Genomic DNA, 24445 nt, shown 5'->3' with positions numbered 1-24445 from the left:
TTCTCAACAACAATGCCTCCGACTTCAGCCATGGGAAGACTTGCTGAGTGGCCTGAAGAATAACCACCATCCCTCCACCTTAGCACACCACCTGCAATACAGGGATAATAATAATGGACTCTCATACAAGCTTGTTATTAGGACCACTAAGATACCATCAAGCACATCACATATCTGGAGAACTTTGAAAAAAGCTCCACATAAATACTAAGCAGTAAGCACTCTTATATATTTGCTTAGCTGCCGCTGAATTTATTAGAGTTGTTTTGGGCATCAGTTTAGGAAAAGACAGAAATGCTTTCACCCCTCTGCATGTGGTTATTTTTAATAAGATGTCACTGAAAAGCAGCACAGTAGTTTCATTCATTTGGCATGGTAACTGCACCTCCCAAGTCACTCGTAGCTGCTCTGTGAAAACTGGCTATGAATTTGTGTTGTGCTTTATTTTTGTCAAAGGAGGTCTATTATTTATTTAGCATCCACATGATGTACAGGATACAACAACAAGGTCAAGATTAGCTGCAGGACTCTGGCAAACCCAGAGCAATGGGTGCTTTTGCTGAGTGCCCGCTATGAAGTAAAAGCAGACATTTGCATCTATGCTCTCAGTTATAGTAGCAATCAGTTTATTCTATATTTATACAATATCCACTCACTCCAGGCAGCGACTTTTCAAACAACTGCATTGTTCTTTCTTCCTTCAGCCTTGTGACTCATAATTATGTACCTTAGTCATGTTTAACCTTCAGAATTGCACTCTGTCTCTTCTGATTGTTTAACACATGAAACTCAGGGAGGCAACAGACAATCTTTAGTAAAACGTTAAAATAAAATCTTAAGGTGCTGCCCCCATTTTTTTTTCTGACCAAGCAAAGTTGTTATATAGAGATGGCCCAAGACATTTTGGTGCTAAAGGGGGAAAATCCCATGATACTGTCTGTCAGCTGTAAAATAATAGTAATTGACAATAATAACTGTTTCTCTTTAATGGACCCCCAACTCTGCTGTCTTATGTGACCATTATACTTTGCTTAATAGCAGGACTGGCTTGCTAATGTAAATTAGTTTACTAGACAATGTTTCACAAATTTTAATGTTGACGCCATAATTTCAAGTTTGCAGCTCATTCCTACTAATAATACACTTGTGGAGCTTTGCAAAAACATGGTCAACTTGTAGTCTCTGACCATTCTGATTAAATTCTAGAGAAGGAGGAAAAGGTATAGGACTCAGTCTGCTTCTCCAATAATGAATACTGTCGGATCTGAGAGTGCTGATGTTGAACAGGTCCCAAGCAGCACTATTTGCAACCCTCGAGGTCCTGGCTAGGAAGACTTTTTATATCCCAGCTTTGCAATGCAGTTGAGATCTATACAGAGAGACACCTATCTCTATTCACATGCTCTCTTAATGGATTGGGATAACAGTTTTTAGTAAGGAAGAATAACCGCATTAGAAGAATAAGCCGAAGTGGCCTATTGACTTTATGTTTGAGTTTGGATTTAGTGTATTTGGACTTTCAAAAAGTTTCAACAAGATAGTTTGCCAAAGACTCTTCAGTAAGCTTAGCAGTCATGGAATAACAGAAGAGGTCTTGTGGAGCAAGAACTAGCTAGGAAACGGGAAAAGGAAAAGGAAGGAATAAATGGATAGTTCTCCAAATTAAGAAATGTAGAAAGTGGAGTCCCCCAAGGATAGGTAGTGGGACCTGTGCTTCTTAACTTGTTCATAAACAATCTAGAGTTAGGGGTGAGCAGTAAGGTGGTCAAGTTTGCTGATGATACTAAATTGTTCAGGGTTGTTAAAACAAAAATGGGGTTGCGAAGAGCTCCAAAAAGACCTCTCTAAACTGAGTGAATGGGTGATAAAATGGCAAATGCAATCATTGTAAACAAATGTAAAGTAATGCATATTGGGGCAAAAAATATTAATTTCACATTTACACTTATGCGGTCTGAACTGTTGATGACCGCCTCAAAACAAGATCTGTAGTGGATAGCTCAATGAAGATGTCTACCTATTGTCCAGCAGCTGTGAAAGAGGCAAACTCCATGCTTGAGATCTTTAGGAATGGAATTGAAAATAAAACTGCCAATATCATAATGCCATTATACAAATATATGGTGTGACTACATTTGGAATACTGTGTATTGTTCTGGTTGCCTCACCTCAAAAATATATATTGCAAGGTTGGGAAAGGTTCAGAAAAAGGCAACCAAAATGATTAAGGGGATGGAGCAACTCCCCTATACAGAAAGGCTGCAACATTTGGGGCTTTTTAGTTTAAAGAAAAGGTAAGGGGTGACATGATAGAAGTGTATAAAATTATGCATGGTATGGAGAAAGTGGATAGAGAAAAGTTTTTCTTCCAGTCTCATAGCACTCGAATTCATGGACATCCTATGAAACTAAATGTTGGAAGATTCAGGACAGACAAAAAAAAGTACTTCTTCATGCAGCACAGAGTTAAACTATGGAATTCACCCCTACAGGAGGCAGTGATGGGCGGTGTAACGAAACCACTTCTTGGGAACTGCTATTAAATGTATTAAGGGTTTGAAGGAGTTAATGGAATGCCTGGGAGTATTAGTGATGTAAGACTGCCAGGTGGGAGAGGGTGTGTGAGTGAGAGTTCTAAGGGAGGTTTGAATCAAAGACAGTTGTTGGGATTTGGAGTGGAAGGAGAGAGGTTGTGGCAGGGATCTGGGTCGAAAAGGGTGGATTATATATTAGTTAGAGGGGGTAGGACAGGTAGGGAAGATAGGGACTATACATCAATATACTATTCAACATCTTGTATTTTAATAATGTGGTTCATTTAAATTCCTGTGTGTCTGCCTCGTCACGTGTACTACCATATCAGGGTCCTATGCAGTTCCTGTACCTACATCCTATTGTGCTAACAGAGCATATCAGTGGTCACCTTTTGGGTGGGACAAAAGGTGGAAAGGTTGAAGCTTGTGGTGCAGACAGCATATCTGACCCAGGTTGAGGCAAGTGTCCCACTGGGTGGGGATTTCATGAACCAAGCGTGGGGTGTCAGGCGGTGACAGGCCGCAACTTGGTGACAGGCAGCAACTTGGATGGTTTTAACAGAGGATTAAATTAATGGAGGATAAGTCTATCAATGGCACATAGCCATGATAGCTATGCTGTCCATCCACAGTCAGAGACAGTATGTTTCTGAATACCAGTTGCTGGAAATTGCAGGAGGGGAGAGTGATCTTGCACTCAGGTCCTGCTTGAGGGCTTCCCATAGGCATCTGGTTAGCCACTGTGAGAACAGGATGCTGGACTAGATGGGCCATTGGCTTGATCCAGCAGGCTTTTCTTATGTTTTTATGATCTGGCTTCTAATACTGGCTTAGTACATTGCATTCTACAGTGCAATCCTATTAAAGTCTACTAAGGAGTAAGCCCCACTAAATTCAGTGGGACTTACCACTCGCAGGTGTATATAACATCATACCCTAAAAGTACCACAGCTGATGTGTCTGTCAAACTATCAAATGTATTTACATGTCACACAATTAACCCTTCATCCATAGCACGCAAAACATTCAAATAAGGTAAATGAAAAGTTCTGATCCGGAATCCGTTTAAATATCAAGCTTCCCCCTCCTTCTAATTCTTTATGTAGAAAACAATGAATTGAGCTTATTATATTGATCCTTATTTGCTTGTAAATTTTTGGAATAAAAACTGAAATAAAATTAAATCACCATGTCATGGTTTATTATGTAAGATTGAGCTGTAGGGGACGGGGTGGTGGTGATGAATTTTGCCAGTGGTATCACTAGACTTTTGCTGTAAGATGAGTGGGTGGTGAAAGAAATGCCCTCTTCTTAATCCCAGTCAAGTCAATTATTGTAAGTCCTTCTGTTCTATTCTTTCTCTCCCCCCCCTCAAAAAACCCCCTACTAAACTCCTTCTACTGTACAATATTGCCCACAAACAAAGAGGGGGCTTTTGGTCTTGTTTTTTAAGGCAGCAAATAGAAGGTTTACTTGGAAGTAAGTTTCACTGTATTCTGGGGGGGTCACTCCTTACTAAGTGAGGAGCCAGATTTGCAGCCAAATCTTAACATTTTTTTACTTGACATTTATGTCAATAAGCACAAGTTTGACTGTTCCATTGAGAGTTGTAGCCCCATTGAAATCAACAGGGCATTTAACACTGAGTAAAATGGATGTGGTCACAGCAAGGAAATTAAAGAATGCTGGGATAGAGAGAGGTGTAATGTAGAAAATAGGAAATGACACCTTTAAACACTTTCTTCAAATCGGTTAGAAATTTTAAAAGTTATTTCAGCTTTGTGCTGTGGCATCTTCCAACTGTAGACTTTTCCAGATGTTATCAGGGTTCTATGAATGTGTGGGAGTGATGGTAGGTGCCCCACCAATCCACACGCATTTATTAGAACAATTTAAAAAATATACAAAATTACTAGCAACAAAACGTAAATACAATTGCTAGTCATAAAGGATAGCCCTACACAGCCACAACCTGTCTCTCTATCAAAACTAGGCAGTACAGAAGGCATTTGTCATTTCACTATCCCTCAGAAATTAGTAGCACTTTCCTTTCCCTTCCCAAGGACTGAGGTACATTCAGACAGCCAGTTTGACATTGTAAGTGACATGCTGAAGCAACCCTGGGCTCAAGGCTAAAAATAAAACTGTTGTTTCATCTGACATTCATTAAGATGTTAATTAACTAATCTAGTCCATTAAACAAAGAGCAGATCATATTTTACTCAAGGCTTCACCTTGAGCAATGAACTCTCTCACATAAAAAGGGACTTGCTTGTATTAAAAAAAAGTGTAATTATTAAAGAGCAATTTTTATGGGCGGTCTTCTCTGACTAAAATAAAAATGAAGTGAGTTATTTGAAATGGGAAAAAAGTATCTGGTAGAAATTACTTTAAAAACATATCCAGTTGAACAGAGAAGAATTATTTTTTTCACATAGTTTCAAAGCAAAATTATTAATGCAAAACAGAATTATACAGCTATTGTCATGGCTGTATACTATAGCCAGTATGGATTTTTCCATACTGTATAAAAATACCACCCTGCTATTCTGCTGCTTCTTTTAACTACAGTACATCTGAAAACAAAAACTTACAAGCCTTATAGTGCTAGACTAAGAATTGTTTGTTCTACAACTGAAAATGTTCAGGGTGAGGAAGGGAACTCACAGAGAATTCACAGGTTAAAGTGAAAAATGGAAGCAAAAAAAACCAGAAGCCTGGTGGACTTTTTTCTGAAGTGTCATGACAAATTTGTTGAAATTAATTTAAAATCAGACATATTCATAGAGTATACCTGTAATCCTATTTCTGACCTTGCCCCAAAGTTTGAACTTCATGTTCCAGAATTTAAAAATTTAAAAAGCATGGATGATTTTTTTATAAATTTGAGAAAATTAACATTTGAATTTATAACATACTGCATGTGCTCAAGGAACCAACTGTCAGCATTCTAAAAACTCAACAGATGTTTGGCTTGGAGCCAATGTAGTCCATTGCTATGCAGGGTGCCACCACTCACAATATGCTCAGAGGCACATTATCAAATTCTTCCAAGCTGCACAGGCAATGGATTGGACTGTGAAAGACCAACCCAAATTGTGTTTGCATTTTTACATATTTGTAGGCCAGTACAATATCTTAAAAAGAAGGTCAGGTTTCCCCCTCGTACTCTGGTGCATTCATTTCAGCCATCCAATTTCCCTGCTTTTTAACATTTGATAGAAATATCTGTGGCTATAGATATGTTCTTAAACAGCAAGGTTTTTTTGCCTATTTTTAAATATGTTAGCAAAGACGAACAAGGTTATTCATATAAACTGACATTTGAAATTATACAGCCATAAGAGTGGCTGTATACTATAGCCAGCGTGGATTTTTCACATTACACAATGTTAAATTGAAAATACACCCCATGCAATTCTGATGATTTCCATAAGCTCATTTCAAAACAAAACCTTACAAAATTTATAGTCCAGAACTCAGAAACGCTTACTTAACAAGCCTGTCAATTTTCATGGCAATACACAAAACAGTCAGAGAGAACAGAGAGTTCAAAATCTAAAAAGAGGATAAAAATCCCAGAGCCCTTTTGGACTTTTTTCTGTCAGAGTTATCATAATTGGTTGAAATTCATTAAAAATCAGCCATGTTCACAGAGTACCTGTAATCATAATGCTGACCTTGCCCCATACTCTGACCTTCATCTTCTGTAGTTTAAAAGTTTAAAAAATGCTTGGCTGATTTTTAATTAATTTAAGAAATTTTGGCTGGAACCCAATGATAACGCCAGGCATGCTCAGTAAGAACCAACTGTCAGTGTTCTAAAAGCCAGACTCACAACTGCTTGGCTTGGCTAATCAGGGGGCCACACCCACACCAGATATTTCATTTTAAACAGTCATGGATTCCCCCAGAGAATCCTGGGAAGTGTAGTTTGTGAAGGGTGCTGAGAGGAGACTCGTGTTCCCCTGACAGAGCTCCAGTGGCCAGATTGGTTTAACAATCAGCCACTCTGATTGAAGCTCTGTGGGGGGAACAGGGCATCTCCTAGCAACTCTCAGCACCCTTCACTAACTACACTTCCCAGGATTCTTTGGGAGAAGCCATGACTGTCTAAAATGGAATAACAGTTTGGTGTGGATGAGGCCAGGGACAGCTTTGATTTAAATTTGGGTGGGAGAATACATGTGCCTGCTGTAGAATAAAAAGGTGGGGGAAACGCTGAAAAGCAATGATCCTGTTCACAATGTTTTCCTTTTGGAAAGGAAAGGGGCTTCCCCTCTGCCCAGTGCCCACCCACCCAATCTCCTCCCCTTCCCCTCCTCCTACCCTCCCTGCCCCTCCCCCAGGTCAGTGTTGGACTATGACCTGGGAGATCGGGGTTCAAATCCCCACATACCCATGAAGCTGATTGGGTGACTTTGGGCCAGTCACTGCCTCAGCCTCAGAGGAAGGCAATGGTAAAACCACCTCTGAATACCGTTTACCATGAAAACCCTATTCAAAGGGTCGCCATAACTCCCGTCGACTTGAAGGCAGTCCATTTCCATTTTCAAACATGATTGCAAAGAAATAAATCCAATTGAAATCAAAAAGTATGCCACTGATCAAACCCACCCTCACTTCTCCCTCCTACCCCCTCCCTCTTGCCCCTTCCCTCCCCTTCCTTTGCCCCTCCCTCCCCATCCCCTTCCAACCCCCTCCTCCCTCCTCCCCCTCCCCTTCCTCCTCCCCATAGTCAGTTTTACCTATCTTAAGCATGATTGCATGGAAGTAAATGCCATTGAACTCTATAAGCATGCAAATGATCAAACCTGGCCTCCCCTCCCCCTTCCTTTGCCCCCCTCCAAAACGCTCCTTCCCCCTCTCCCTCCTCCTCCCACATGGTCAGTTTTTCCTATCCTAAGCATGGTTGCATAGAAGTAAATCCCATTGAACTCAATAAGCATGCAAATGATCAGACCTGCTTTTCCCCTCCTTCCCCTCTCCTCTCCCTCCCTTCCCCCTCTTTCTTCTTCCTCCTCCCCTGCCCACTCCAGCCCTCCCTCCCTCCCCCCAGTCAGTTTCACCTATCCTAAGCATGATAGCACAGGAGTAAATTGCACTGAACTCAATAAACATGCAAATGATCAAACCTGTTCTTCTCTTCCCCTCCCCCTCCTGCTTGCTCCCATCCCAGTCCTCCCCTCTGCCTTTCCTCCCCTCCCTCCTCCTCTTCCTCCTCCTCCCCTCCCCATCCCCTGTGATCAGTTTCACCTATCTTAAGCATGATTGCATGGAAGTAAATACCATTGAACTCTATAAGCATGCAAATGATCAAACCTGCCCTCCCCTCCCCTTCCTTTGCCCCCCTCCAATACGCTCCTTCCCCCTCTCCCTCCTCCTCCCCCATGGTCAGTTTTTCCTGTCCTAACCATGGTTGCATAGGAGTAAATCCCATTGAACTCAATAAGCATGCAAATGATCAGACCTGCTTTCCCCCTACTTCTCCTCTCCTCTCTCCCTTCCTCCTCCCTTCTGCTCTTCCTTCTTCCTCCTCCCTTGCCCACTCCAGCCCTCCCTCCCTGCCCCCCCGTCAGTTTTACCTATCCTAAGCATGATTGCATGGGAGTAAATTGCACTAAACTCAATAAACATGCAAATGATCAAATCTGTCCTTCTCCTCCCCACCCCCTCCTGCCTGCTCCCATCCCAGTCTTCCCCTCTGCGTTTCCTCCACTCCCTCCTATTCCTCCCCCCTTCCCCATCCCCTGTGGTCAGTTTCACCTATCCTAATGTCGGAAGGCAGAGCTGGGGTCCCAATCCCGGGGAGCTGGATCCCGGAGAGTTGGGAGAAGAGTATTCGGATGGATGGCAGAGGGAAGGGGGAGGAACTTCCCCCCTTTGGAGTGAAGACGAAACGGAGGAACTGCCAGTGATAAGGTCGCTTAGCAACGGGGAGCCTGAGCCCTCCCTGGACATTCTCACGCCTCCCCCTCTTTCAGGCTCAGAGCAAGAGGGGGAAGAGGGAGGGCTGCTCACAGCCGAAAAGCGGGGAGGCAGTTTACCATCAGCCCCTCCCCTATCCCCCATCCTGGAATCGGAAACTTCAGAAGAGGAGGGGGTGATGCTTCCCCCCTCACCGCGCACACGCAGACAGCTGAAAAGACAGGAGAGAAGGGGGGGAAGGCAGGCAGTACCTGAGGGGCAGTTAAGGAGGAGCGAAAGATTGCTCGCCCGTTTGGCCCCTTCTTAAAGAACAGGCGGGAAGAAGTCCCTTGCTCTGTCAACTTTCTCCCAATGCCGCAGGACCTGTATCCCTGTATTGCTTCATGAGAAAATGCAGTCTTTGTTTGGACATTATCCTAATAAAACACGAATTAACTACAACCGTTGGTCTGGTTCCTGAGTCACATCCTGGGCCTGACACCTAAGCATGATTGCAGGGCAGTAAATCCCACTGAACTCAATAAGCATGCAAATGATCAATCCATTCTCAGCAAATTTGGACAGGATCCCATTTCTTACCTCCCGGATTAAAAAGTAGGGGAATTCACTATTAGGCAAAAAACCGTGCGGTTTAAGAATGTACCTATAGCCAACAGATATTTCTATCAAACTTTAAAGAGCAGGGAAATTGGGCAGCTATAGTGAATGCACCAGGGGAGCAGGAGACCCGACCTCCTCTTTGAGATATTGGACTGCCCTACAAATTTGTCAAAATGCAAACACAATTTGGGTTGGTCTTTCACGGACTCTGTTTCTTTTATTCAGCTAATATGTGTAAAGGGGAAGGTGGGGCTGGTTAGTGCTCAATTCCGTTTTGCCAACTTTGCTAGAGATAGAACTACAGGATTTTTTATCTCATAAAACCCAACAATACCTAGGCCATAGCTATAGGAGAGACTGTGCAGGCCAGGTTCCCTCTGTGAATATTCAAAGTACTTTCCTTAAATTTTCATTTTTCATAAAATAAAGGAAGATTTTAGCAGTTTCACTAGAATAAAAGATAAACCATGCATGCAGTATTCTTACCACATAGCTAACTGCAGTATAAAACCATTCTCACCTTCTAGTTTTCTGCCCAATGAATGCAAAGGCGCTGAATGACTGACAAGCACTTGACATTTATTTTCAATTTTATTACAGTTCTTATTTTATTATCCTTTTAACCAATTATTTTAAACATATCAGGCTTTCTGTATTTGGGTTTGTGCAGTTTTGTGTGTCCCTGGTGTCCCTCCACAAATTTCTGCCTCCAAGCCTGCACATACCCCAAATAATCACACATCTAGTGCAATGCAGAAGGACTGAAAGAGCATTCTCTAGAAGATTGGCAAACACACCTTGTAACTGTTCTTTATGCTGATACACCAGATAATAGAGAATTGTTGGCTCTCCCCCCAAAACAAACAAATGAACAAACAAATAAAAGTTTATACCCTTTTAAAACATTATTTCTTTGTTTCAGGTAACCAAAGAAGTCAGGTATTTGTTGCTGTTGACGTTGTCATCGTCATCATCATTTATTACCCGCCTTGACCCAGAGCTCCCAAAGGTGGTTACAACAATTTTAAAATACGGCATTAAAACAATTTTAAAAAAAATTAAATCACAAAATGGGGTGGGTCCTAATGATATATGTCTCACATGTCAAAGGCCAGGGTAAAGAGGTGCAGAGTAAAGACGTCAACAAAAGAATCTCAATAGGAGGTGCATTCCTCTCATTGATATTCACCCTAAAATGTAAATGATTAAGGGAATTACTCCACAAGCATGGAATAATGTCAGAATTGCTCCTTTAAAATGATTGAATTAAGACAAATGCAAAGAATTCACATTTCATGCCGTATATAATAGGGCACCTGCTGCAATTCCATAGTTCAGGTAACCAAAATATTTACACCTGTACCAAATTGTAAACATGCGAGTACATTGGGAATTAACATTAAAATGAATGGGTTCCACACTTGGTTCAAGAGCTATGCATAATTTCATGTTCTACCTCCAGAGGTACCAAGGTTCTCCAAGGGATTCCTCTTTCAAATCCCAGTCACCGGGCAAATGGTCATTTCTGGCAAATAATCAACCCCAGCTCTTGGACTATATATTTCATTTGTGTCACAAAGGACCAGTTCCTTCAGAAGGAGTGCAACCCTTTCCAGAAGGTGGTGGTCCACCTGATTCTTAATTACAGGAGCCACCCACCCACAGCACCTCCATCTTATCAGGATTCAGCCTCAGTTTATTAGCCTCCATCACTGCTTCCAGACACCAGTCCAACACCTGCACAGCTATTCCTGATTCAGATGGAATGTAGAGGCAGAGCTGTGTGTCATCATCATAGCTGTGTGTCATCAGCATACCGATGACACTGTGATCATATCCCTGGATTACAGCTCTCATAACTTCATATAAATGTTGAATAGCCTATGAGACAGAATGGATAAACATGGCTGCAAACATGGACAGTTCTAAAGCCATGGGGCTGAGCAACAGTCTCCTGGTACTACTTTCTAGTAACCCTGCAGGTAAGAACAGAACCACCTCAATACAGTGTCTCCAACTCTCACCCTCTTGAGTCATTCCAGAAGGACACCAAGATAAATGATGTCAAAAGCCGCTGAGAGGCTTTTCCTGTCTTTCTCCCAATAATGGGATTGTATTCAATGTAATGCTAAGGACTTCATTTTGTCAGGGTAAGCATTTCTGCTTGCCCAACAGAACAATCTTCCCTCTCCTCTCCTTACATGCTTTTCTGGGGGTTCTCCTAACTCACCAGACCACATCTGGTGAAGAAACGGGTGTGTATGGAGGGGGGAGGGGAGAGAAAGTCTCTTACTGGGAATCCTTGCATAGGCTTATATTAATGCAACAATTAGTTTAATACAGCTCATGGTCAACAGTCAGGCTGATCAAGATGTTTCAGTGCTAAAACCAGGCCTGAAACCAGACTGAAATGGGTCTAGATAACCTGCTTCCTCCAAGTATACATGCAGCTGGCTGGCTACCACCCTCTCAATCACCTTGCCCAGGAAGGGAATATCAGAGACTGGGTGGTAGTTTTCTAAAACCTCTGGATCCAGGGAGGGCTTCTGTAAGAGGAGCAGCACTACCATCTCTTTTAAAGCTATAGATATATAACTCTCTCCTGTAATGAGGCATTAACCACTCCCTGGATCCATCCAATCAATCCCCTCCTACTAGATTTTACCAGCCATGATGAGCAAGGATCAAGATATCACATAGCCAGTCTCACCGCTACAAGCATCCTGTCCAAATCTTCAGGCTGCAACAACTGAAATGCAGACCACAGGCTGCAGTTTAATGGTGCTTCAGGAACCTACAACAGGCCTGAACTAATTGTGGCATTCAGTTTCTCATGGATCTAAGCAGTTTTACCCTCAAAGAGTTTTGCAAATCTCTCACAACAGACGATTGAGTGGTCCATTGTTAACAATATGACACTAGTCTTGACCAGCTGATTTACCACTTTAAGCAGCTCTGCTGTGCAATTCACTCAGGATGCAATAGAGACTGGGAAGTTTGCTCTCTTTGCCACCACCGCTGCCAGATGGTAGGCACAGCTGTGTATGTGTACCTCTATTTGGTCAAATTCACACTGGGATTTGTACCATCTGTGTTCCATCCATCATCTGGCCCACGTCATCACCCAGAAAACCAAGGAGATGCCACCCGTGGCCAGAGATCCTGTTGACGGCCCTCTCTAGCTCTCCATTTCACAGTGAATGTAGGGCCTCAATAGGAACAACAGCCATGCTGCTTGGAAGATCCCCCGGAGCATTCAGAAATTCATCAGATTCCATCAGTCTGTGGCAGTGGACCAAATTAACTGTTCCCCCACCCCTACAGGGAAGGTCAATTGCAGCCAATCCAAGCCTAACCAGGGAGTGATCCATCCATGACAATGGGCTGATAATCACCCTGTCCTCCTGAAGCTTTCCAATCTCCTCAGTAGGAAAGACCAGAACTAAGGCTTGGCCTGCAGTATGTGTCGGATGCATGATGCATTGATTCAGCCTTATGGTTATTCTAGCAGCCATGATGCCCTGAGCCAATCCAGGCAAGGTGGAATTGGCATAGATATTGAAGTTTCCCAGGACTAGTGTCTTTGGATTCTCCAACACTACACTAGAGACCACTTTTGCCAGCTTAGTCAGGGAGCTGGCTGAGCAGCAGGGCAGATGGTACACCAATCCCTCTCCTGTTGAGGCACCAGTATCAATCCTTGTGGAACTTTCTATTTCCTAATCCTTGGGGACTCCAATTTCTATGTGGGAGAGTGTCAGACCCCCACCTGCGGTCTGCTCTCATAATGGATCTCTCACACTGGACCCAGCACAGGTTTCTCACAATCTCACTTCTAGGTGCCACCACCTGACATTCTGTAATGCAATACTGCCCTGAGACTTTGCCTTAGTCTCCTCCACAGATTGCTATGTAGTGTCTGGGTGCACTAACAGGCCACAACCCCCCTGTATCTTTCTGCCTTTAAAAATTTCAGCCCTGGGTTGCTTTGGATACCTGCTGCTGTTACACTAACCCTTTACCGCTGCCACCATTGATACTGTTCCCAGCTTTGGTATATGTCGTGCCCACCCTTCTGGTCTGTAATATCCCAGCCAAGGATCAGGCGTGTTGTTAAACCAAAACTATTTATTTATTAACACAAGGAATAAACAATATTACTTTAAGTTCAGTCAACATGCGTGTGGTTACATATAACAGTTTTCTCTTTATATATCTTAGTCCTAAAACCTACCTCACTACCCACCTAAATATAAATCCACCCCTCCAAAACCCAGAACCAGCAACAACAACCAACCATTCCCGAACTGTCATTCTCTCATTTATACCTTCAATCAATTCAATGTTGTAAACCGCCCAGAGAGCTTTGGCTATGGGGCGGTATACAAATGTAATAAATAAATAAATAAAATCACCCAGATGCTCAGCCAATCACAACTCAGCATTCTTCAACATTCCAACCCATGTACTCCCCCCTCTCACTCACTCTACTTACCACATTTATTTACCCTACAAAACCGACACTTACCATAATTATTGTACAACATTTACAGGGGCATCACAGAGAGCTGTCTATTTATTCCTACTCTTTGCTTCCTGTTACTTAACCAGTTTCTGATCCACAAGAGGACCTTTCCCCTTATTCCTTGACTGCTAAGCTAGCTCAGGAGTCTTTGGTGAGGTACCTTGCTGAAAGAGTTTTGAAAGGCCAAGTACATTATGTCAACTGGATCACCTCTATCTATATGTTTGTTGACACTCTCAAAGAACTCTAATAAATTAGTAAGACAGGACTTATGCTTGCAATAGCCATGCTGGTTCTGCTTCAACAAGCCCTTGTTAATTTTATCTTTAATAATGTTTTCCATAAGTTTTCCCAGATCAGACATTAAGCTAACTGTTTTGATTGGCTTGGGCTGTGGCATGAACTTCTACTATAATAGAAAATTATTTCAGATGCCTCTGAAAAAGATCTAGTTGCAAAAATTTGTCAGCTGTGGCAAGAGGAATTATCAAGAAGTGTGTGAAGTGTTTGTTCTGCTCCTGTGGGCACTAGGGTTGCCAGATCTCCAGTTTTTGCCTGGAGACTCCAGATTTTTTGGGTCCTCTCTGGGTGAGTCACCTCAATCTCCGGACTCTCAACTTTCATTTTAAAAAAAATTAAGTTTCTAGGTGATCTGGTTCAAGACATATACATCAAAACGTCAGCCACAAAATTTCAGAACAATTTAAAAAGATACTTTTTCAAACGGGGAGGGCTGTAGCTCAGTGGTACAGCATAAGCTTTGCATCCAAAGGTCCCAAATTCAGGAGTTTTTTAGTTTTGGTTTTTGGTTAGGAATCCTGACTAGTTGTGGGATGCTGAGTTTTCTGCCTTGTTATGGTTGGTATGGTATTGCATTTAAAAAACCATCACTCTCTTTTTTTCCTATTGATTGATATCCTGCCCTTCCTCCCGGCAGGAGCCCAGGGTGGCAAACAAAAGCACTAAAAACTTTAAAACATCATAAAAACAAACTTTAAAACACATTAAAACAAAATATCTTTTAAAAATGTTTCTTAAAAAGAGCTTTCAAAACATCATCTAAGATTAAAAATATTTTTAAAAAGGAGGTTTAAGAACATATTAAAAAGCAATTCTAACACAGACACAGACTGGGATAGGTCTCAACTTAAAAGGCTTGCTTGAAGAGGAAGGTCTTCAATAGGCGCCAAAAAGATAACAGAGATGGCGCCTGCCTAATATTTAAGGGGAGGGAATTCCACAGGGTAGGTGCTGCCACACTAAAGGTCCATTTCCTATGTTGTGCAGAACGGACCTCCTGATAAGATGGGATCTGCAGAGCGCAGTGATTGACTGGGTATATAAGGGATAAGACGGTCTTTCAGGTATCCTGGTCCCAAGCTGTATAGGGCTTTGTACACCAAAACTAGAACCTTGAATTTGACCCTGTAGCATATGGGCAGCCAGTGCAATTCTTTCAGCCATGGGGTGACATGTTGATGATACCCTGCCCCAGTGAACAGTCTCGCCACCGCATTTTGCACCAGCTGCAACTTCCAGACCAACCTCTAGGACAGCCCCACATAGAGTGCATTACAGTAATCCAGCCTGGAGTTTACCAGTGTGGGTACAACAGTGGTCAGGCTATCCCAATCCAGAAATGGCTTCAGCTGTCTTACCAGCCAAAGCTAGTAAAAGGCACTCCTAGCCACTGAGGTCACCTGGGCCTCTAGCAACAAAGATGCATCCAGGAGCACCCCCAGACTACAAACCTGCTCTTTCAGAAGGAGTACGACCCAATCCAAAGCAGGCAACTGACCAATTATCTGAACTCGGGAACCACCAACCCACAGCACCTCCATCTTGCTAGGATTCAGACTCAGTTTGTTGGCCCTCATCCAGCCCACCACTGAGTCCAGGCAGCGGTCCAGGGCTTGCACGGCCTCTCCCGATTCAGATATTATGGACAGATAGAGCTGGGTGTCATCAGCATACTGCCAACATCTCGCCCCAAATCTTCTGATGACTGCTCCCAAGGGCTTCATATAGATGTTAAACAGCATGGGGGACAAGATGGTACCCTGCGGCACCCCACAGCACGACTGCCAGGGGAACAATGCTATTCTCTGAGAACAACCTTGGAGACAGGATCAGAACCACTGTAAAACAATTCTTCCAATACCCATCTCACCAATGGGTATTTGCGTTTCATTTACCTTTGACCTCACTCCTCACAGCCATAGAAGCAATAACACTGGTTCCATGCACTCAGCTCAGTCGCCTTAAACCCACTGATGATGCACCCTGTTGGTTGCATGATGGTTTGTTTCTTGTCTGGTAGTGGTAAAAGAGAATTCACAAGCTGGGAAGTGTAGCTGTAATTGCTGTTTTTCCCAAGCAACTGCCTGTGAAGGTAGACCAAACTATGTATTTTTTTTCTTTCTGTCAATTATTACTCACTGGAATTGGGTTGTCAATCAAAGTGAGTTTATAGCAACCCACAGGATAGGCAGAAAAGAGCAGAGAATCTTCTTGCTCTTATTCATTTTTCAAACCTCTTTCTGAAGTGAAGGGTCAAGTCTGTAAAGATGTTTGGAGCAGCCATTTAAAAGGCAGGGGTTCCAGGCAAGGGGTTGCCAACCCTACTTGGATATGGATATCTTTGCAGATGATCCCTAGTCAAACCTTACCACAATCCAAACCATATCTACTCAGTCTTATTGTGTTCTATGGAGCTTAGTCCTTAGTCCTTTTTCAGTGGCTCCGCTCGTTCTTGGAGGGCAGATCACAGAGAGTATTGCTTGGGAATCTTAGTTCTGATCCCTGGCCGTTATCATGTGGAGTTCCACAAGGCTCGGTGCTTTCACCAATGCTATTCAACATTTACATGAAACCGCTAGGAGAGATCATCCGGAGGTTTGGAATTCGATTTCACCAATATGCTGATGATACCCAGCTTTATTTTTCCTTTCCTCCGGATACGAAAGATGCCATCCTCCCATTAAACAATTGTCTAACAGCAGTAAAGACCTGGATGACGCAGAATAAACTTAAACTAAACCCAGATAAAACAGAGGTGCTGGTGGTTGGACATCGAACTAAGTTGGAAACAGGGAATGTTCCGATATTAGATGGAGTTGTACTCCCTTTAAAGACTCAAGTCCGTAGTCTCGGTGTTCTCCTAGACTCGGCCTTGACTCTAGAGGCTCATGTTCTTGCAATCTCTAGAAGCGCTTTCGCCCGCCTGAAGCTAGTTCGCCAATTGCGTCCTTTTTTGGAGCTTTCTGACTTGACCATGGTTACCCATGCCTTGGTCACGTCTAAACTAGATTATTGTAACTCACTTTATTTAGGTCTTCCCCTTAGAATACTCCGCCAATTGAAATTGGTTCAGAGAGCAGCTGTTAGGATGCTAACTGGGGCGGACGTCCGAGCTCACACTACTCCGCTTTAAAAACAACTACACTGGCTTCCAATCTCCTATCGAGTTCAGTTTAAAATCCTGGTTTTAACGTTTAAAGCTTTATCGGGCTCAGGTCCTAGTTATCTATCAAATCGTTTGTCATTTTATGAACCGGCCCGTCCTTTAAGATCTTCTTTAGACCCTGGTCTTAATATTTCCTCCTTTTCCCAAATTCACCAGACGGGCATTAGGAATAAACTGTTCTCAGTTGGGGCACCAACTCTTTGGAATGCTCTTCCCCAGGAAATTCGTTCTTCCCCTTCTCTGTTTAGTTTCCTTCACCAAGTTAAGACCTTTTTATTTCGGTTAGCTTTTGAATTGTAATGTGTGATATACTGTATATTTCTTATAATGTTTTATAACTTGTTTGGTATGTTATACTGTACGATGTTGTTTTATTATGCTATTGTTTGCCGCTTAGAATTCCTTGGAACTGAAGCGGGATATAAACTTTTTAAATAAATAAATAAATAATAATAATAAGTATGTTTAGAATTGCAGCCTTCAGGGGCATCCATCTTTACTCCTGAGTGCTCCCATCTAACATCTCCACAACACTAGGCTACAGTAGGCCCCCACTAGAGTTACCAGGTCTCCGGTTTTTGGCCAGAGTCTCTAGGTTTTGGGGGACCCCTCCAGCTCTCCGGCTAGCACTACTTAATCTCCAGACTCTCAGCTTCAATTTTAAAAAAAAGTTTCTAGGTGGTCTGGTTCCCGAGATATACACCAGAATGTCACCACCCCACACGACTGTTTAATCTATTTAATTGATACGATGCTGAAGTTGGTTCCTAGTTCCCAGTTCCTTATTTGCTTGAAAGTTCAAAACACTAAAAAAGAAGAGTTGACAACTACAGCAACTTCAAACCAAACTTAACATGTCTCTGAACCGCAAAATATATGTTGGGGTACCCTGTATGATATATCACTGTGATCGGGGGACTCACCCCGTCAAGAATAACAATACATTTATGCAATCAAAATCATCAGGCTTCTGATATTATCATAAATACATAATGATGTCATAAAATCATACAAAATAAGTAACTGGAGGTGCCCACCCCAAAATCTGCTCTGGGACAGGACAAATCATATACCCCAGGAAAGGGGAGGGTGTCCTCTATGAGATGCCACTGTGTCCCGCCTGGTCCAGAAATTCTGCTGGGCGCAGGGCACGGAAGAGGACATCTATGCAAAATCAAAGCAGACCAAAACATGTAGAAAAAAATAAGTAACTGGGGGTGCCCACCCCAAACTCTACTCTGGGCCAGGACAAATCATACACCCCATGAAAGGGGAGGGTGTCCTCTACGAGATGCCACTGTGTCCCGCCTGGCCCAGAGCTTCTGCTGGGCGCAGGGCACGGAGGAGTGCATCTATGCAAAATCAAAATGGACAAAAACACGTAGAAAAAATAAGTAACTGGGGGTGCCCACCCCAAAATCTGCTCTGGGCCAGGACAAATCATATACCCCAGGAAAGGGGAGGGTGTCCTCTACAAGATGCCAGTGTATCCCGCCTGGCCAGAACTTCTGCTGGGTGCAGGGGAAGGATGAGGGCATCTATGCAGACAGAAAGGGTAGAGAATCTTCTTACTCTTACTCATTTCTCAGACCTCTTTCTGAAGTGAAGGGTCAAATCTGTAAAGAAGTTTGGAGCAGCCACATTAAAAGATAAGGGCAGGGCATTCCAGGCAGGGGGTTGCCAACCCTGCTTGGATATGGATGTCTTTGCAGAGGATCCCTAGTCAAGCTTTGCCAACAGCACAATCCAAACTATATCTACTCAGAAGTAAGTCCTGTTGAGTTCTATGGGGGCTTCGTCCCTTAGTACGTGTGTTTAGAATTGCAGCCTTCAGGGGCATCCATCTTTACTCCCGAATGCTCCCATCTAACATCTCCACAACACTAGGCTCATTTCTTCCTACAGTGACCTTCTGGTGACTGGCCTGGCCTGAAGGCACTTAAACCCTTCTTGCCAAAAGCAAGTAGGCTAGATTAAATGTTCCCTACCCAGGCTCCATCTTTTAGCTAAGATGTCTAGCTTAATTTCCAGTCAGATTTTTTTAATTGTACGCTCCAAGCAACTGTGATTGATGCTTAATGCATCATGCTTAATGACATCAATTGGGCCTGCCCCGTGACATCACTCGGGTCCGCCCTGTGACATCACTTGGGCCCGCCCCTAAAATCTCAGGTGTTGGGATGCTTCTGACCTGGCAACCCTAGCCCTCACTCATACGGTGGGTTACGTTCCAGACCCCCACTGAAAAGCAAAAATCGCCGGAAAATAGGACATAGTCAAAAGCCTGCTGCTGCTCCGGCACAATCAGCTGTACAGTACAGCTGATCACGTGCTACAGCTGACCGCTGTCATCTGGAGCGCAGCGGCTGGAGCTCTCTGGCTACAGCTGATCGTGTGCTCCAGCTGATCAGCTGTAGCGCATGATCTGGTGTAGCATGGGGAGCTCCAGCCGCTGTGCTCCAGATGACAGAGCTTGGCCTCTGAAGCTCCCTGCACTACAGCTGATCGCCCCGCTGGCACCGTATTAGCAGAACACCAAAAAGCGGGGCCTTACTGTAATTTCTTCCTACAGTGGCTTTCTGGTGACTTGCCTGGCCTGAGGGCACTTAAACCCTTGTTGCCAGATGAAATTGCTAGATGAAAATATTGCTAGATGAAATATTCCCTACTTAGGCTCCCCAAGCAGATGAGAAGGAATGATTCTGTCACTTCAGCTGGATCTGGGAACACTATCTTTTAGTTATGATTTCTATCTTAATTTATAATCAGAGAAAGGTTTTTGTTTGGATTGTATGCCTCAAGCAACTGTGGTTGATCCTTAATGTATCATGCTTAATGACATCACTAGGGCCTGCCCCTGTGACATCACTAGGACTCACCCCATGACATCACTATGGCCTGCCCATGAAATCTCAGGATTTCGGTTGCTTCTGACCTGGCAACCCTAGTGGGCAACCAACTTCGCATTGGCCGTTTGGTCAGGACTTCTATTTAAACATAAGGAGACATCATTTACACATTGCTAATTTTTAAACTAATTCCAGAAAAGTACTCCAAGTCATTGGAATTGGTGTCTACTAATGAAGCCCATATACCTGCTTCTTATTTTACATATTGTTTTAAAAAGAAATTAGCTTGTGACTGACCTTGTACATGTTTTTTTTGCTTAAATGACCTTGAGTCTGGCTTTAGGCTTAACTAAAAAGCCCAAGAAATTTTCCTGTTTCAGAGACACAGCTGAAAGTCCATTGACAAATATTGTAACTGTTTTATTTGTCCTTCACTAAACTCTTATGCTTCTTAGACTCTCTGATCTTACAGGGCCAACAAGGTTATCAGACTTATATGTCTATTGTCTTGTTTTGACTTGCCAAATCAATGTTTTGCTCAGACAGCAGAACAGAAGGGAGTAAAAGTGAAGGAGGAGAGAATGATGAGAGGTGGGGATGGGAAAATGAGGGTCATGGAACTGTCAAGGCCTCCATAGTGGTGGTGTGGCTACAAACATTACCTATGGTCAATATTAATCAGTGCTTTGAAGCATATGCTCTTGATGGTGACAAACATTGAATAACAACATAGGAATTTAAGGCTCTGTACAACTAATCTAAGAGAAAGACAATGAAAGGAATGAAAGACAACATGCCAGGTAACGGAAATAGATCCAGCTATATGATATATATCTGTGCATAACTGTGCCTTGAATTCAAACTAAAACACATACACTCACACTATTAATAATGCAGCCCATTCCTATATTCAATAGGCCTAAGACTAAGAGGATCCAGCACCTAGTTCAGGGGTAACCAGTGTGATACCCTCCAAACATTGTGCATTGCAGCTCCCGTCAACTCTGACCATTGAACGTCGTGGCTCGGGCTGATGGGAATTGTAGTCCAAAACATCTGGAGGGCACCACATTGACTACCCCTGATGTAGTGCAAGAGGGCCCTTGATCCTCTTGCTACAGTGCTGTAATACATGTGTGTAGTATCTGTGCTGGGATAGCAGTAGCTAGAGGTATTCTGCTCCTACTTGCCCAGAATTATGCAGCTGTTGTAGCTGCTGTGGCAGGAGCAGAGCATGATGTCAGTGTTTTAGTAAGGATTCATGTATTTGCTCTGAGAGAGAATTCCCAGATCCTCTAACATTTCATAGGTGAAATTAGGGATACACTTATATTGTGGTTCAGTGAATGCCCCACCCACTCCATTACGTATCACTGAAGGCGCCACACCATCTGCTCTGTCTACTTACTATGCAGTAACCTGTTTTGCACTCTTTTCTAATATAATCACTGGAACAAACCCCTTAGCTTTTATAAGAGTACAACATAATTGTCCTACAATCTTGTTATTAAAATAAGCTTCACCAGCATATGAAATGTAAGGCAGTACACTTAAAGTTTTATGTGTGGATTTATAGATACATGTATGAGAGACAAGATGCACTCCCACCCCACCTCCTCAGAGCTTCCATGTCTATAGACTTCTGACATGGGCCTGAAACCTGAAGCATGGTGAATCTAGCACTCAACACATTTTAACAAGGTGTCCTTAAGAGGCAAAAATAAGGATAGAACAAGGATAATTCAGGCATCCACTCCTGACACAGTTAGAATTGCATGAACGTGAGAGTGTATTCTCACTCATGTAGGGTTGCCATATTGCCCGGTTAGCCAGGCTTTACCTGGATTCTTTCCATGCCACCCGGTGCCCGCTTAGCCCACTAGGTGGCCCAGATTCTCAGCTTTAATTTTAAAAAAATTAAGTTTCTAGGTGGTCCAGTTCTCAAGATATACATTAAAATGTCAGCCACCCCCAACTGTTAAATCTTTTTTTATAACAAATCTGTCCTGTATAGCACTTCGTAGCTCTAACCCCGCCCGTTCAGGATTGCAGCCAATAAGTGAAGCCAGGGTTGGGTTTGGTTGACCTGAGGCAGTGTCTAGAAAACCTCATTGCAATGCCAGAAAATGGTGGTTCCCCCCCCCCGTTTATCTGAAAATCTCATAAATTGGGTAAGTATATACATTTCAGTTTTTTTTCCTCTTGTGTGCAGGAGTCAGAGCTTGGGGAGTGTTTTGAAAACCTTCCCAATACTTGCTTTTGTGGGGGGTAAAAGCAATGCTAATCCCATATGCCCAGAGTAAATCCCATTGAATTCAATAGGACTTATTTTTGAGTAAACATGGTTCTGAATGTGCTGTAAATTAATGGGACTTTTGAGTGAATGTAAAAAAGAATTGTGTTTGCATTCTAAATCTTTCTGTTCCTCTCCAGTCCTATTTTAAAGCAATTAGGCAGGGCTTACTTAGGTATTACAGTTTTTATTATGTAGGAAACTAATACTGATTTTTTTAAAACTAATACTGATTTTTCTGCAATTACCAACTAGTTTGACAATAAACTATTATATGGGCTGTATGTATTTATACATCTGCAGTGTGTGTGTGTGTATGGAGTCTTTCCAACAACCCTGTGAGGTAGGGTTGGTGATTGGAAACCAAGGCAACTCACAATAAGAAATAAATCCCTTTAAAATCCAATAACCATAAAACAAGAATAAACAGTTGGAAAACAGCTTAAAGAGGCACGATTCTGAATTTTGGGTTGGGTGAATGAAGTTTATTTATTTATTATTTGATTTATATCCCGCCCCTCCCAGCAAACAAAAGCACTAAAAGCACTTTAAAACATCATAAAAACAGACTTTAAAATATATTAAAACATCTTTGAAAACATTTTTAAAAAGCTTTAAAAAACTTTTTTTTAAAAAAAGAAAGAAAAGGCTTAAAAACATATTAAAAAGCAATTCCAACACAGACTCAGACTGGGATAAGGTCTCAACTTAAAAGGCTTGTTGAAAGAAGAAGTTCCTTATCACTTGAGGCTGTAGTTTTCTGCACACTTCCCAGTTTGAGTAAGCCCCATTGAATACATTGGGACTTGCTTCTGAGTAAACAAACATCAGATTGCATTATAAATATCTTTACAGATTGTGTAATTAATAAACATATTTGATAGTCATGTTTATACAAATATTCCTTCATACTGTGTCCCAATAAGTATTTGTTTTCACACTATGGTTGTAGATGATTTCTCCTCTACATTTTAAGTGTGCCCTTCTTCCTTGGGGTGGTCATGGTTCTCCATTGTTTTCATCCTGAGGAGGATAGGCTGAGAGATGGTGAGTAACACATGGTCACCCAGTACACTTTATAGCTCATTTCCTTTTTGAAAAAATAATTAAAACTATTTACATGCAGGCAAAGTTGATTAAGTAGATCAACACATTTAAAGCACATCCAACTCACATTTAAAGTGCATGACTTCCCCTAAAGAATCCTTGAAAGTGTAGTTTCCCCCTCACAGTTATAGTTCTCACCACCCTTAACAAACTTAAATTTCCATGATTCTGCGGTGGGATTCATGTGCTTCAAATGTGTGTTGAATGTGCTATAAATAAATGGTGTGGATCTGCCCTATATACAAAAATGGAGACAAAAGCGACCCCAAAAACTACCGCCCAATTAGTCTTTTGGACATATAATAATAATAATAATAATAAAATTTTATTTCTAGGCCGCCTATCTGGCCGAATTAACGGCCACTCTAGGCGGCGTACATAGACTAAAATATAACATAGAGTAAAATATAACATATAATACAAAACAACAATAAGTATACTCAATCCAAACCTACCCCTATCATACAAAAATTTAAACTAAATTAGACAGAGGTCTCGAATGCCTGCCTAAAAAACCATGTTTTCAGTTCTCAGCGGAAGCCTGTCAGGGAGGGGGCATGGCGGAGATCATAAGGCAGAGAGTTCCAGAGGGCGGGGCCACAATTGAAAATGCCCTCTCTCTGGTCTGCACCAGCTTAGCTGTTTTGACTGGTGGGACCGAGAGAAGGTCTTGGGAGGCTGATCTCGTTTGGCGGCCTATCTGGTGATGCTGAAGGCGTTCCTTTAGATAAACTGGACCAAAACCATGTAGGGCTTTAAAGGTTAAAACCAACACCTTCAATTGGGCCCGGTAAACAACTGGTAGCCAGTGCAGATCTTTAAGTACTGGAGTGATATGGTCTCGGCGGCGGCTGTTCTTGATCAGACGTGCCGCCGCGTTCTGTACCAGCTGTAATTTCCGGACCGTCTTCAAGGGTAGCCCCACATAGAGCGCATTACAATAGTCTAAGCGAGAGGAGACCAGGGCATGTACCACCCGTGGGAGCAGATGGACAGGGAGGTAGGGTCGCAGCCTTTGTATCAAATGTAATTGATACCAAGCTGCCCGGCTCACCACCACAACCTGAGCCTCCATTGACAGCTGGGAATCAAGAACAACATAGGATCTAAACTATACTCTAAATACCTTCTGAACAAGCTAGA

This window comes from Rhineura floridana, chromosome 5 (assembly GCF_030035675.1).
Source record: "Rhineura floridana isolate rRhiFlo1 chromosome 5, rRhiFlo1.hap2, whole genome shotgun sequence".
Taxonomy (NCBI): domain Eukaryota; kingdom Metazoa; phylum Chordata; class Lepidosauria; order Squamata; family Rhineuridae; genus Rhineura; species Rhineura floridana.
The sequence above is the reverse complement of the archived record's forward strand: the minus strand, read 5'-3'. Positions refer to the sequence as shown.